At 37.8% G+C, this 16,224-nt stretch overlaps 1 long non-coding RNA gene across 1 annotated transcript in view; it reads left to right on the top strand.

Moving 5' to 3' along the window:
* Positions 1 to 16,224, top strand: part of LOC139041106 (uncharacterized) — a 215,867-nt gene that overhangs the window by 119,069 nt on the left and 80,574 nt on the right. The gene's annotated exons all lie outside the window — the stretch shown is intronic.

Here is a 16,224-nt window from a genome sequence, read left to right on the forward strand (position 1 = left end):
ACCACATAATGGACAGTGGTACCATGCTGGGGGAAGCAGCAGCAGAAGACCCCAGAGCTTATATAGCAACTGTTCCTACATTTAGCCAACAAAAACTTATGTAGGAACTTTTGGGCCATGGGCACACAAAGAAGATGAGTCATAATTTGTATCTTTAAGCAGAGGAAATAGACTTTTCCAGATGACTTGAGATCATTATAGCCAGCCTTAAGTGCAAGGGCAGAGGAATGCATATGGGTTGGAGGATTGTGAGTAGGGACTCCTCAGGTGCTGGAGCTGGGAGTAAAGGAAGGATGTGGGGATGAGACGATGCCTGAACTGAGTCTTAAAGGATTAATGAAGGTAGGCAAAGACAGAGGAATAAGGAAGAAGACATTCCAGACAAAAAGACAACAAGAACAAAGGCATGAGGCATGAAAGTGCATGGTATGTTCAGGTAATTGGAATGTGAAGTGATGCTGGCTTAGATAAGGAGATAAAGATGCAGGATTGGGCACACCCAGGTCTTGGAGGACCTTGTGTGCTTTATTAGTGAGTTTGGACTTATCCTGTAGGCAGTGGGGAGCCCTCAAGGAATTTTAAGCCTGAAAGCTACATAATCATATCTGAGCTTGAGAAAGGTCATTTGGCTGAAATCATGTTGAACAGAGTAAAACTGGATGAAGGGGCCAGTTAGGAAGTACTAGTTGTTATAATCCAGGGAGGGATGGTAAATAAAAACTTTAACAAAGGCAAAGATGGTTGGTACTTTGATGAAATACTTAGGAGATAAAATTAACAGGATTTGGGGATTGATTGCATGTGTGTGTGAGAGAGCACAAGATTGGGGATCAAAGAAAGGTCCTGAATTTCAGGTGGCCAGAGCTGTGAATAATGAAAGCCACATGCTTCTTCAGGTTCCATTTTACCGAGAGCAATTGTTTCGTGGTCAAAGTCCTGGGTGTCAGTTGATTTGGCTCAGCATTAGGATAAATTGTTGAAGGCATTTGTTTTTTTTAATTTAATTTAATTTAATTTCTTTATTTATTTTCGGATGTACATCATATTTCGAATTCTGTGTAGATTACATCATGTTCACCACCCGAAAACTAATTATAGTCCATCCCCTCACATGTGAGCCTACTCGCCCCTTTTGCCCTCCCCACTCCTTCCCCTATGATAACCACCAATCCAATCTCCATTGCTATGTGTGTGTTTGTCATTTTTATCTTCTACTTATGAGTGAGATCATATGGTATTTGACTTTCTCCCTCTGACTTATTTCACTCAGCATAATACCCTCAAGGTCCATCCATGTTGTCACAAATGGCCGGATTTCATCATTTCTTATGGCTGAGTAGTAGTTCATCGTGTTTAAATACCACATCTTCTTTATCCATTCGTCCCTTGATGGTCACCTAGGTCACTTGCATGTCTTGGCTATTGTGTATAATGCTGCAGTGAACATAGGGGTGCAAGTATCTTTATGCCTTTGTGTTTTCAAGTTCTTTGGATAAATACCCAGCAGTGGGATAGCTGGATCATATGGTAGATCTATCCTTAATTATCTGAGGATACTCCATACTGCTTTCCATAGAAGTTGCACCAGTTTGCACTCCCACCAGCAGTGAACAATTTTCTTATTAAAAGAATAGAGGCAAAGATTTTTCATCTAAATTTCCTCTCTCTCTTTTTTTTTAATGAGGGTTGGGGAAAAATTAAAAAGAAGGAAAAGAATTCCTATTTTTTTGTGAAAAGAGATACATTTAAAAATATTTTTAGAATTGACTTATAGCCTCCTTGGTATCAAGGTATTAGGGATTAATGGCCCAAATCAGTTCTAACTTTGAATGTGAAGAATTAAATGTTGGCAAGCAAAATATCTGTTACCAAAGGAGTAATTTGAATGGCTAAATAGGTAAAACCCAAGGTAGCTAGTTAGACGAAGTGTTGGTGGGGAAGGTTCTCTGTTGGAGTATTGCCAAGAACGATGATTAAGGATTTAGAAAAATTAATTTTGCATCCAGAGAAAGGTGAAAGACACCCAATGATTCATTCAGTGGCTATTAAGGACATTTTGGCATACTGGCTGTAAAACAAAATGCTGTCTTTGTGTGAATTATGTTTCCCTAATAATTCCCTAGTGGACGACACTGCTACGTCCGGGGATCAACTTTCCTTCTCCGTGTTCTTTCAATGGGGGGAGGAGGGGCTGATGTGGGGAAGATTATGGATAAATAAGAAAAGACTGAGGGACCCCTTGAAGGGGGACACCCCTTTTCTCCATAACAGTGCTTTGCATCATACTGTACTTGTATTCCTAAAATTTGTTCATCTTTCTCCTTTTTTCTTTGTCTTCTCTCATCTCTTCTCTCATCAAACATCTTTTCCTTCCTTTTCCTAAATCAAAATACTGACTAATAAACTCAACATGTCAAACAGTACAAAAATCAATTTATTTTACAATTATGCAAAGGAAGGGGCACAATCTGCAATTTTTGGCTCAAGAACCTAACGTTCTTAACTATGCATCCTTTCAGCAAGATAAATTTTTTCTTTTAAATTCAGGGAATGCTGACAATAGTCTTTCACGTCTAAACCCAAATGTCTGCGTGGTTATGCTTGATATATATTAACTTTACAAAGACACTGAAAAGTACCCTAGGGAGTGAACTCACACTTTTAGCTTCTCCTCTAACTCTAAAAAACATTTATCTACTAAAAGTTCTCATGATTTCAGAGTAATTTCCCTAAGCAAATGCAATTAGAAAATGATATTAATATGTCAACAGGACAATAGGTCTTGGAGTTCAAAAAAACTGCAGCAGCATGATGGTGTCAGTGTTCAGTTCAAAAACGTGTTTCCTACGGCTCTAAATGCCAATTAGTATGATGTAGGAATTGGTGACACAAATGAGAGGTGTAAATGTCAACATCATTAATTATCTCTCATTGTTAATTAGACAGTAAATGCATCACTGGAAAAACTTAGAATGTCCTAAATCTGTTAAATGATTGTTAAATAAACTTTCATGTCCCCATTTTGACTCAGCAATGGAACTCTCCTTGAAAAGATACAATAGTACATATGAGTAGAAATTTTATTATGTTCTCTTTGTATCCAGTTGGTCATTTCTTGGGTTGATTAATATCCGTTTCCCTTACCTAAAAGCATCCTAATTTACTTTCCGGAAATAACTGCATCTTCATTGGGTATAATTTGATTGAAATGTTAAACAGGTGCATTGACTTTCCTAGCCAAAGAGCAGGCATTTGACAAATGTTAGACAAGTTTTACATTGCTTCCTCCCTGAATTGTTTTTTAAATTAAGACTTTATTATTTTAGAGCAGTTTTAGGTTCACAGCAAAACTGAAGGGAAGGTACAGAGAATTCTCATATACGCACTGCCCCTACACATACATAGCCTCCCCCATTATCAACATCCCCCACCAGAATGGTACAATTTGTTATGATGAACCTACACTGATACATCATAATTACTCAGTATGTAGTTTACATTACAGTTCACTCTTGGTGTTGTACAGTCCATGGGTTTGTATCCATCATTATAGTATCATACAGAGTAGTTTCACTGCTCTAAAAATCCTCTGTGCTCCACCTATTCATTCCTCCCCCTGCTTCAGTCCCTAACAACCACTGATCTCCATGGTTTTGCCTTTTCCAGAATGTCATACAGTTGAAATCAAACAGTTTGTAGCCTTTTAAGATTAGCTTCTTTCACTTAGTGCTGTGTATGCATTTAAGTTTCCTTCATGTCTTCTCATGGTTTGATAGCTCATTTCTTTTTGGTGCTGAATAATATTCCACTGTCTGAATGTACCACAGTTTATTTATCTGTTCACCTCCTGAAGGACTTCTTGCTTTCATGTTTTGGCAATTATGAATAAAGCTGTTATAAGTATCATGTGCAGGTTTTTGTGGACAGGTTTTGTTTTCAACTCCTTTGGGTAAATACCAAGGAGTGTGATTGCTGGATCATTAGATATCAGTATGTTTAGTTGTGTAAGAAACTGCCAGACTGTCTTCCAAAGTGGCCACACCGTTTTGCATTCCCATAGGCAACAAATGAGAGTTCCTATTGCTCCACATCCTTGACAGCATTTGGTGTTGTCAGTATTCCAGATTTTGGCCATTCTAATAGGTGTGTGGTATCTCATTGTTGTTTTAATTTGCATTTCCCTGATGACATATGATGTGGAGCATTTTTTCATATGCTTATTTGCCATCTGTATGTCTTCTTTGGTGAGGTGTCTATTAAGGTCTCTGGCCAATTTTTTAATCAGATTTTCTGGGTTCTTATTGTTGAGATTTAAGAATTCTTTAAATATTTTGGAAAACTGTCATTTACCAGATGTGTTTTTAGCACATATTTTCTCCCAGTTAGTGGCTTGTTTTCTCATTCTCTTGGCATTATCTTTTGCAGACCAGAGGTTTTTAATTTTAATGAACTCCAACTTATCAATTATTTCTTTCATGGATCATGCCTTTGGTGTTGTATCTAAAAAGTCATTGCCATACTCAAGGTCATTTAGGTTTTCTGCTGTGTTATCTTCTAGGGGTTTTATAGTTTTCTGCTTTACATTTAGGTCTGTGATTCATTTTGAGTTAGTTTTTGTGAAGGATGTAAAGTCTGTGTGTAGATTCATATTTTTGCATGTGGATGTCCAATTGTCCCTGCACCATTTGTTGAAAAGACTATCTTTTCTCCGTTGTGTTGCTTTTGCTTCTTTGTCAAAGATTGGTTGACTCTATTTATGTGGGTCTACTTCTGGGCTCTCTATTCTATACTGTTGATGTATTTGTCTGTTCTTTCACCAATACCACACTATCTTGATTATGTAGCTTTCTAGTATGTTTTAAAGTTAGGTAGTGTCAATCCTCCAACTTTTTTCTTTTCCTTTAATATTGTCTTGACTCTTCTGGGTATTTTGCCTCTCCATATATACTTTAGAATCAGTTTGTCCACAAAATAACTTTCTGGGATTTTTACTGAGATTGCATTGACTCTATACATAAAGTTGGGAAGAACTGGCTTCTTAACAACATTAAGTCTTCCTATCCATTAACATGGAATATCTCTCCATTTATTAAGTTCTTCTTTGACGTCATTCACAAGTTTTGTAGTTTTCCTCATATAGATCCTTGTATATATTTTGTTACAATTATTCCCAAGTACTTCATATTTTTTGGTGCTAATGTAAATAATATTGTTTGTTTTTTTCTGTGGAAGATTAGCCCTGAGCTAACATCTGTTGCCAATCTTCCTCTTTATTTGCTTGAGGAAGATTAGCCCTGAGCTAACAACTGTGCCAACCTTTCTTCACTTTATATGTGGTTCACCACCACAGCATGGCTGATGAGTGGTGTATGTCTGTGCCCGGCATCCAAATGTGTGAACCTGGGCCACTGAAGCAGAGTGCACCAAACTTAACCACTATGCCATGGGGCCAGCCTCAGTGATATTGAGTTTTTAATTTCAAATTTCACTTGTTTGTTGCTGATATGTAAGAAAGCAATTGACTTTTGTATATTAACCTCCTTTCCTGTAACCTTGCTATAATTGCTTATTAGTTCCAGGAGTTTTTTTGTCGATTCTTTCTGGTTTTCTACATAGACTATTATGTCATCTGCAAACAAAGACAGTTTTATTTCTTCCTACCAATATATACGGCTTTTATTTCCTTGTCTTGTCTTATTGAATTAGCTAGGACTTCCAGTATGATATTGAAAAGGAGTGGTGAGATGGAGCATTCTTGCCTTGTTCCTGATCTAAGAGGGGAAACTCCAAGTTTCTCACCACTAACTATGATGATAGCTATAAGTTTTTTGTAGACATCTTTTATCAAGTTGAAGAAGTTCCTCTATTCCTAACTTACTTACAGTTTTGATCATGAATGGATATTAGATTTTGTTTAATGTGTTTTATGCTTCTATTGATACCATCATGTGATTTTTTTATAGCCTATTGATGTGACGGATTACATTAATTGATTTTTGAATGTTGAACCACCCTGGGATAAATCCCACTTGGTCATGGTGTTTGCTTATCCTTTCGATAAATTTTCTCTTCTTTTGCTCTAGCTGTAGTTGGTTTCTGTTTCTTGCAGTCTAAGAACCTGAACCAACACAGACAGCATATGACAATAATTACTTTAAACTTTCATAGTTAAACTTGCTTGAATTAGGCCCCATTTGGAGCTTATAAAACTAGTGAAATAGTAGTGTCCATCGTATTTTCATATATCGGTTTCATCCTTAGTAATCCTTGATTATATAACTGAAGCTTGTTTCCGTCATTTGAGTTATGCTATTTCTGCCAAGTATATTGAGAAAATTCCTCTGATGGTAGGTCAGCAAGGTGAACTTATAGAGACTGATAATTGTGTGTGTGTATGTGACTTTGAAGATAAGAATTCTTCTGCTAGTTTCCACTTGCAAACCTTTGATTAACAATAACGGTAATGTTGAAGGTGATGGCAGTTTTATAAGAAGCATGATATGTTCCAATGCAACTGGGAAAACAGCTAGTATGGCTTTTGAAATAGTTCATCACAGTGTATGGATGGCTGAAAACCCAACAATATACAACAGCAAGTCTTTCTATGTCCACATGTTCTATATGTTGGTCTGCAATTGCAGCCATTATAAAAAGATTTCTTTTTTTTTTTTTTTTTGGTGAGGAAGATTAGCCCTGAGCTACATCTGAGCCAATCTTCCTCCACTTTGTATGTGGGATGCCTCCACAGCATGGCTGATGATTGGAGTAGGTCTGTGCCCAGGATCCAAACCCATGAACCCAGGCTGCTGAAGTGGAGCGTGCAGAACTTTAACCACTTGGCCACAAGACTGGCTCCATAAAAAGATTCTTGATGCTTGCCTTTCTGTCTCTGGACATAACACTTTTGCACAAGAAGAACCAGTTCCTCCTGGAACTGCCTGAAGCTAGGCCTTTGAGCCAAACTTTTCATTTTTTTTTCTGCTTTTTCTCCCCAAATCCCCCCAGTATATAGCTGCATATTTTAGTGGTGGGTCCTTCTAGTTTTGGCATGTGGGACACCCCCTCAGCATGGCCTGATGAGTGGTGCCATGTCTGTGCCCAGGATCCTAACCGGTAAAACCCTGGGCCATGGAAGTGGAGCATGCGAACTTAACCACTCGGCCACGGGGCTGGCCCCTGAGCCAACATTTTCTATAGAGATCTTCAGATATGCTGCATTATGTAAAATGGAAGATCAAGTCCAAACGTCACCAAGTTGTCCTTGAACTGTTCATGGTCAGCAGCTTCTAAGATATCCAACTGTAATTTGTTTTCATCCCCTTACCAATCCATTCTCAATATATGACATGGCTCTTACTCTATGGCATGGCTGAAAAGTAAAGACAGTGTCACACTTACATACTGATAAAATAACAGCACTAGCAAAAATGTCTTCAAAGATTAATTTTTCTTTCACCAGAATAGAACTTCAGGTGGAGCAAAATGTCAGCCAAAGTGCAATAAGGGGTATTGGCCTATTTCTTTGGGAACACAACTAATATGGGAAAGGGAGGGGAAAATTGAAGGAGTGAAATCCTTGAGAAGATAAGAAGGGATTGGGCCCGTAGCATAAGTGGAGGGTTAGCTTTGATGGTAGCACAGACCCCTCATGCACAGTGACAGGAAGAAAAGCAGAGAAAAGAAAAGCTACTCAAATAATGACTCAGAGAAAGTAACATTGAGTTTAAGAAGAATTGAGTCTTTTCAAGTTTGGATAATATAGGAAGTGACATGAAAGTGGTTACCTAGATGGATTGTGTCAGGTGGAAGTGAAAAAGAGAGAAGCGAAAGATAGTGAAAAGGAAGTTGGGGTCAATGTATGAGATATCTTGATGGGAATAGGAGGTAACGATCAGAGAATGTGAAGCTTAGAATCTAGGTTTCAGACATGATACAGTTATTAGGGGTGACAAGGTCAAGAATATGACTGTGAAATTGGGTAGCTGAGGAAAATTGTGTAACCAGTGAAGTCTTGATGAGCATGTAAATTCACGTATAGTAAATCTGAAATAGTAATAAAAAGCAAGTTTTCCTCTATATTTTATTTCTATGTTGATTCTCCAACTATATTACCAGGTGCAGTGCATCAGCGCTGTACACCAAAATGCTAAACCCTTGCTCAGAGCAACCTTCCAGATGCAGGATTCTGTAGAACTGAACTTGCTTCCACCTTTAGAAACAAACATCTATTCCGATAAGTGTCAGTTCATTCCTTTCCAAATGTGTACTTTGAGCTATGTAAAGTAGAAAGGCATGGTTTATTAACACATCTGTCACCTCACATATTTACCTTTTTTGTGTGTGTGAGAATATTTAAGTTCTACTCTTAGCAAATTTCAGTTATGCCATACTACAGCTAGATAAGAACTTGTGGGTAACCAAATCCATTGAGTCCCTGCATTGTCATTGCTGAGAACACTGTTATATGTTTCACAACTATGATCAGGAAGATTTTGTCTACTATATAGATTAAAAAAAAGAAAGAAAGGCATGGCTTAAATCACTCTTCAATATCAAATTAAGGGCATATAGTTTTAACGTACAAGGTTAGCATTCAATCTGAGCACCATCTAGGACCCTATAATATACCTTCTAGACAGACTTCTCTAGCAACACAACCCCATAGATGGCAGAGTGAATAGGGCAGGACATGCAAAAAAAGACTAAAAACAGTTCCTTGTCTTTGTGATATGTACGTATGTATATGTGAATATTTAATTCTTATATAAAATAAGTAAGTTTTGAGTCCCAGTATATGACTGAGCATAAATTGTGTTGTTGTTTGAAACAAATCATATTCTCTTTCCTAAAGAGGAGGTGAGTTAGTGGGAAGAGAGACATGCAAACCAGTTATTATAATATAATAATTGCTGTAAATTCAAGTTATTATCAAGGGTAGTGGAAACACGGGGGAAGGAGAGTCTGTGTCCCAGGGAGAGTCAGGGAAGCCTTCCCATAGCAATCTGCTCTGTGACTGACTCCTGAAGGATTTAGCCCTTAAGATGTCAGTTTAGTTTGAAGGGTAATCATATATTTAAATAGTGAAGTTAATATACCTGAAATAGAGATACAGATCTTCCTTAACTTACAGTGGTGTTATGTCCCAATCAACCCATTGTAAATTGAAAATGTCTCAGTCGAAAATACATTTAATAACCTACACTACCGAACATCATGGCTCAGCCTAGCCTACCTTAAATGTGCTCAGAACACTGACATCAGCTGACGGTTGGGCAAAATTATCTAACACAAAACCTATTTTATAATAAAGTGTTGAATAGCTCCTGTAATTTACCGAATACTGTACTGGAAGTGAAAAATAGAATGGTTGTCTGGGGACAGAATGGTGGTTGTAAGATTATCAGTTGTTTACCCTTGTGATCTCGTGACCGACTAGCAATTGTGACTTGCAGCCACTGCCCAGCATCAGAAGAGAGTATTGAACTACATATCTCTAGCCCAGGAAAAGATTGAAATTCAAAATACAAAATGCAGTTTCTCCGGAATGTGTATTGCTTTTGCATCATCATAAAGCCGAAAAATCCTAAGTCAAACTATCCTGAGTCGAGGACCATCTGTATATACATAAGGTGCTGTAGAAGCTCACATGAAAAGACAATTTATTTTGCTGACTGAGGATCAGAGAAATGCATAGGTGTGAAGTGCCACTGAAGAGGGGCTTAGAAGGATGAGCAAATGGAAGCAGAAAATCTGGTAGTGTGGCCATTTATCCATGGAATACAAGTCAGCGGTGAAGTCAGACATAGATGATTTACACTCACCCAGGGGTTTATTTTCCAGCCCATCATCCTCAGTAATTGTAAATTATTACTCCTCCCCATAGTTGGGTCTTTAGATTAAGCTTTGGCATCTTCGCATTCTGGGGAATTCTCTTAGGCTCCCCTTTCAAGACTTCAAGTATTTAACAGAAGCTATTATTGAGAATGACATGGTTTTTTACCATTAAAACCAAACACACTGGGAGTCGCCCCATGGCTTAGTGGTTAAATTCGCACGCTCCGCTTCAGTGGCCTGGGGTTCACTGGATTGGATCCTGGACGCGGACCTAGCACCACTCATCAAGCAATGCTGAGGTGGCGTCCCACATAGAGGAGCTGGAAGAACCTACAACTGGGATATACAACTATGTACTGGGTGGCTTTCGGGAGGGAAAAAAAAAGAGGAAGATTGCCAACAGCTGTTCGCTCAGAGCCAATCTTCCTCTCTCTCTCACACACACACACATACACACACACAGACAATTTCCTCACACATAAGAAGCCCTTCTGATATTCATTGGACATAACACTTTTGCAGTACCATCTAAAATCTCAGTATTCATCCTTTATGGGAAGATTAATTCAAAGATGAAAAAACGGGTGGACACATGAATGAAAAGAAGCAAGTGAGGGAATGCAGAAATCTCTGCATTCATGCATTAAAATGTGATGAGTACGGAGCACTGTGACAGATCTTGTGAACACTCTTTAATACAAAAACATAAGTCATACGACTTGCCAAAACTGGGGAAGGAAAAATACATTTTCTCTTTCTTGTGCTTGAAAAAATCCTCATCTACAGATGATGTGCTCATATAAATTGTTAAGGGCACTGTGTATGGCATTGCGTTGTTCACAGGATAAGAAAACTATGCTTTTAAAGTTTTAATGAGCCACCGACAGTAGGTATTTGTTATGTAAAGGACCCTCTCTTGCGTAACTTATGAGGATTACTTGGAAGGCGTGAAATTATGTTTCCAATGAGCGGAGACTTATTTCTAACCATTTTATCTTCAGGAATGGCCACAAACATGGATTATGGCAGCTTTATTTATTTTTTAACTGGACCTTTTTTTAAAGAAAATTAGTTAGGATTTGAGCTCCTGAGATACGAGGAACTAATAGGACTCCTCTTGAGACGGAGGGCTCATGCTCACTGCTTGAAACCAGGCATTGGAGTGAGACTCTTTGCAGCCATCAACATGTGAGAAGAGGTTCAAACAAACTGCTCTGAGCTGATGCCCAGGGTTATGGCTGCTGCAATATGAGGTCCCGGGGAATAGGAGGATACGGACACAGGTTCTCTGTAAGAATCTGAACAAAGGGATTTGCTGGCTGTATGGCTTGGTCTATGATAATCTCGATATTATCATGGAGCAGTTACCTTGAAAAACCCACTTAAGCCCCAGTTCTGGCTCAGTGACCCAGAAACCCAGGAAAGAGAACCAGAAAACGAGTTCTGTGGATGGGAGGGAGAAAGAGAGGGAAGAAAGAAAGAATACGTGTTAAGCAAAGAAACAACAACACTTCTCACTCAAAATGAGCCTGGAAGTGAAGATCCCCAAACTCAAAAAGATAATCAAATTCAGAAGAAGTTGAAATTAATCCAAATGAAATTAATATTATAACAAAGCCTAATAAAAAATTTAGAATAAGTATTTTGAAGATGTTCAAAGGCCTAAATGAAAGTGTGACTTTATTAAAAAGAACCAGAAAGCTTCAAACAGACAAGATACAAAATAAGAACAACATATAAGTGTAATTGATGCAATAAATTCTAACCAGGACATAGAGTGAATTTGCCCGTAATATAGTTTCCCAATACAAGGAAGGACACAGTAAAAAAAAAGGGATGAGAGGTGTGGAAGATAGATTGAGAGGCTCTGTTTTAGTTACATATTACTGTATAACAAATTACCCCAAAACTTAGTGGCTTAACACAACATTTATATCTTGTAGTTTCTGTAGGTCAGGATTCTAGTTTGGTGGTTCTGGCTCAGGGTCTCCCGTGAGGTTGCGGTCCAGATGTTGCAGTTCAGATGTTGGTGGAGGATGCAGTCATCTGAAGGATTGACTGGAACTGGACAATGCACTTCCAGGCCCACTCAGCCAGCTGTTAGCACGAAGCTTCAGTTCCTCACCAGCTACTGGTTGGAGACCTCGGTGCTTTACCATATGGGCTTCTCATGATGTGGCAGCTGTCTTCCCTCAGAGCAAGTTGTGTGAGGGAGAGATGCCAAGACAGAAGCTGCAATTTACTTTATAACTTAATCTCAGAAGTGACATACTGTCACTCTGGCATATTCTATTGGTCACACAGACCAACCTTAGAATAAGGCGGGAGGAGACTATATTAGAGTATGGACACCAGCAGGTGGGGATCTCTGGGGGCTATTTGGAGGCTGGCTACCACAGTCTGGCCTCTAATGTTTCATGTCCCTCCCTCCCACATGCAAAATATACTCACCCCCAGCCAAGGCCTCCAAGAGTCTCATCCCATTACAGAAACAATGTAAAGTTCAGAAGGTTATCATCTCACCCATTTTATTACATTGATCTTGCAATTCTCCTAGTTTAAGCCACTATCATTTCTTGTCTGGTTTATTGCCATATCTTCTAAACAATTAATCTACTTCTGCCATTGCATCTGTGAAGTCTCTCCAGAATGATCTTTTTAAAATGTAAGTCAGATCACATCTCAAAATTCTCCACTGGTTTCCCATTTTACTCTTTAAAAAAGTCACAATTCTTATTATAACCTACTATGCCCTGCAATATCTGGCTCTAATTACCTCTGTGGCCCCCTCTCTTCTTACTCTCCCTCTTGTTCTCTCTACCACAGTCCTGCTGGCCTCCTTGTTGTTCTGTAGCACACTATGAACACTCATGTGCTTGAATGTAGAGTTCAAGGGGGAAGAAAAGTCAGGCTCCAGTAGAAACTAGACTGCACGAACTAGGGTCCCTCATCAACGCCAATGCCATGTCTTCAGAGAGATTGTCCTTGACCATCCTATATAAATTAATCCATGCCCTAATCACTCTCTATCTCATTAGCTTGTTTTGCTTTTTGCTTCATAGCATTTACTATTATGTGGTTTTATCGCATATGCTTATGTGTTTTGTTATCTCGCTGCACTTCTAGAAAGTAAGCTCCCTGGAGGCAGAGACTTGTTTTTCCTTTCCTTTTCCTTTCCCTTCCCTTTCTCTCCCTCTCCCTCTCTCTTTCTGTTTCTCTCTGTGTAGTTATATTATGAGCATCTCGAACAATACCTGATGCATAATAGGCACTCAGTATTTGCTGAATGAGTAGATGCATATTATATCATTGAATTCCACAATTATTTAACCTATCCGCCATTGATATATATTTAGTCTTTTACAGAGAACATCCTTCTACATATATCTTGGCACACATGTGCAAACCTGTTGTTAGAGATAATTCTTAAGGAATATATGTGTTGGAATTGTGAAAGATACTACCAGTTTTGTTCAATGAGGTCACAGCAATTACATCCCCTTGCTACTGTATGAAAATGCTCAACTCCCCATACCCTAATGTACATAGAATGATTGCAATTGATAGGTGAAAAAAATAGTATTTTAATTTTACTTCTTTACTTCCAGATGAGGTTGGACACCTTCTTGTCCGCTTATTCATAAGTCATTTTGGTTTATCTTCCTGTAAACTGCCCATTTTTCTATTAGCTTGTTGGGGCTTTTTAAACATTCATTCAGCAAGTATTTTTGAGGGTCTGTTATGTTCTAGGCAGTTTTTGGGCTGCTGCAAATATAGGAGAGAACAAAATAGACAAAAATTTCTGCCCTCACAAAGTTTACATTCTAGTATGGGCAAACAGATATATAAGTAAAATACATACTATGCCAGGTGAAGGAAAGTAAAGGAGGGAAGGCGGGGAGGAAGAGCTGGGAGCAGGGTACAATTTGTGACTTTTAAATAAGAATAATCACACCTCACTAAGAAGGTGTTTGAACACAGGCAGGCCTAAAGAAGGTGAGAGCACGATCCACAGAGGCATCGAGGGGGACGGCGCAGGGGCAGGGGCAGCAAGTGCAGAGGTGGCACATGCCTGGCACATTCAAGGGACAGCAGTTAGAGCCGTGTGGCTGCAGCAGGGTAGGAGAAGTAGGAGATGATGTCGGAGAAGTAGTATGGAAGCCACACTGTGTAGGGACTCGAAACATTTCTTTCTCATTCTGAAAAAAGAAATGAAAGCCATGTGAAATGGGCAGACTTTGGAGGCACTAGGGCAAAAAAGTGAGTTGACATAGCTTTAACTGGATTACATTAGCTGCTGTTTGAGAATAGTTTGAAAGGAAGCGAGGGCAGAGAGAGAGAGAGAGAGATCAGTTAGGAGGCTGTTGCAATAACCCAGGTAAGATGTGATGGTGACAGGACCAGGGCAGCAGTGTGAAGGTGATGGGAAATACTCAGATGCTAAGTATATGTTGGCAGTAGAGCAAACAAGGTTTGTTGATATACTGGAGGTGAAACTTTAAAGAGTTATTTCTATGATAATAATATTAAATCTTTGTCATGTGTTACGTATATATATATATATATATATATATATATATATATATATATATATATTTTCCTCTTTTTTGGCCATTAATGCACTTTTAATTTTTACGTGGTTGATTTGATCCATTTCCTCCTTTGTTATTTCTGGGTTATGTGTGTTCCCTACAAAGACTACCTTCTGTATCTCAAATCACCCAAAATATTCTTCCTTTTTTTCCATCTGGAATTTATTATAGTGTTGTGTGTGAAGTAGGGATTTATTTTTATCCTTCCTTTAATGATCATCCCAACTATCCCTGAACAATCATATTTTACCCAATTAAATGTGATTGCCTAATTAAAATTTTATTTTTTGTTGAGATTCCATTAAATCTATAGATAAATTTAGAGATATTTACATCCTTACCTCTATCCGAGTCATATTTCTTTATCCATGTGAGTCTTAGCTAATGTCCCTCACAAAATCTACCCTCACGTGTTTAGGTATTCCATCTTTTCCATTGCTACAGTAAGAGGGATTATCATATCAACAGATTTTTGGCAGTTTTATTGAAGTACAAATGTAACATAAAATTTGTTCATCTCAAGTATATGGTTTGATGATTTTTAGTAAATTTATAATTTTGCAATAATTACCCTACAAATTTCCCTCATGACCATTTGCAGTCCATTCCTGTCCCCACCTCCAGGCCCAGGGAATGATTAACATGCTGTCTATAATTTTGCCTTTTCTAAAAATTTCGTATAAATGGAATAGTACAATATGTAATCTTTTTTCTTGATTATGTGAGGAATTTGTTACTATTTTTTAAGAAACAGCTTTAGTGTTTATTATACGGTACATACAGTATGAATCATTTTCAATCCATTAGTCTTTTATCTTTATTAATTGATTTCTTGTCTTTTCCTTGGCTTTATTCTGTTGTTACACTCCTAATTTATTGAGGTGAAATAGTGAATTTCTTTACTATTATTCTTTCTTGCTTAGTAATTAAGTATTTAGCCCTAAATACTTTTTTTTAACATTTGAAAAGAGTGTGGTCTTTATTATTTCTACTTTTTTGATTTAATGACACTTTCTGGTCGCTTTTTGTAAACATTCTATGGTCACTTGATTATAAATTGTATATTCTGTTTAGTGTATATTTATATGTAAATATGTTAATGCTACCTTATTAAGTATATAATTTACACTCTCTATAATGGTGCATAAGAATAATTTAAAGTGCTTGCTAAATAAATGAAGATTTCTGGAAAACATTTCCAGAATATCTGACGCTATAGGCTGGAGTACGGTCATGGAATATACTTTATTTTATAAGAATCCTAGCAAAGTTTGCTGCACGTGATCCTTGGACCACACTTTGAGAAACTCTTCTCTATATTGCCATTTTTTATTATGTACTTAATTTTTTATGAGCTGAGAGAGATGAATTAAAAGTACCTTAATATTATTCTGCTTTCTGTTGTTTTTTTCTGTTGGCATTTTGAATGATGATACTATGCTATTTGATGCAGCCACATTAATAAAAAATTTACACTTTATTATTACCAATTGTCATTTGTTTCCTCATTTTTTCTTTTTAAATTCTATCTGATATTAATATCTAACTTCCAGTTTTCTTATGTGTGTGTTGTCCTGGTCTGATTCTGCCCATTTTTTTTAAACTTCTGATCTTTCTAAATAATTTCACTGCAAATGCATTTCTTACGGACAGAAAATATTAGTTGGTTTCTTTTTTTTTTGACCCAGTCTGACAGTGTTTTCCGTTTAATAGTTCAGTTTTTCTCCTTTTCATTATGACATATGTGTGATCTTGGGCTGTCGCATTTCGGAAAGATGAGTCTTTGCGTTGGTTTTAG

This window comes from Equus asinus, chromosome 20, assembly GCF_041296235.1.
Source record: "Equus asinus isolate D_3611 breed Donkey chromosome 20, EquAss-T2T_v2, whole genome shotgun sequence".
Classification (NCBI taxonomy): Eukaryota; Metazoa; Chordata; class Mammalia; order Perissodactyla; family Equidae; genus Equus; species Equus asinus.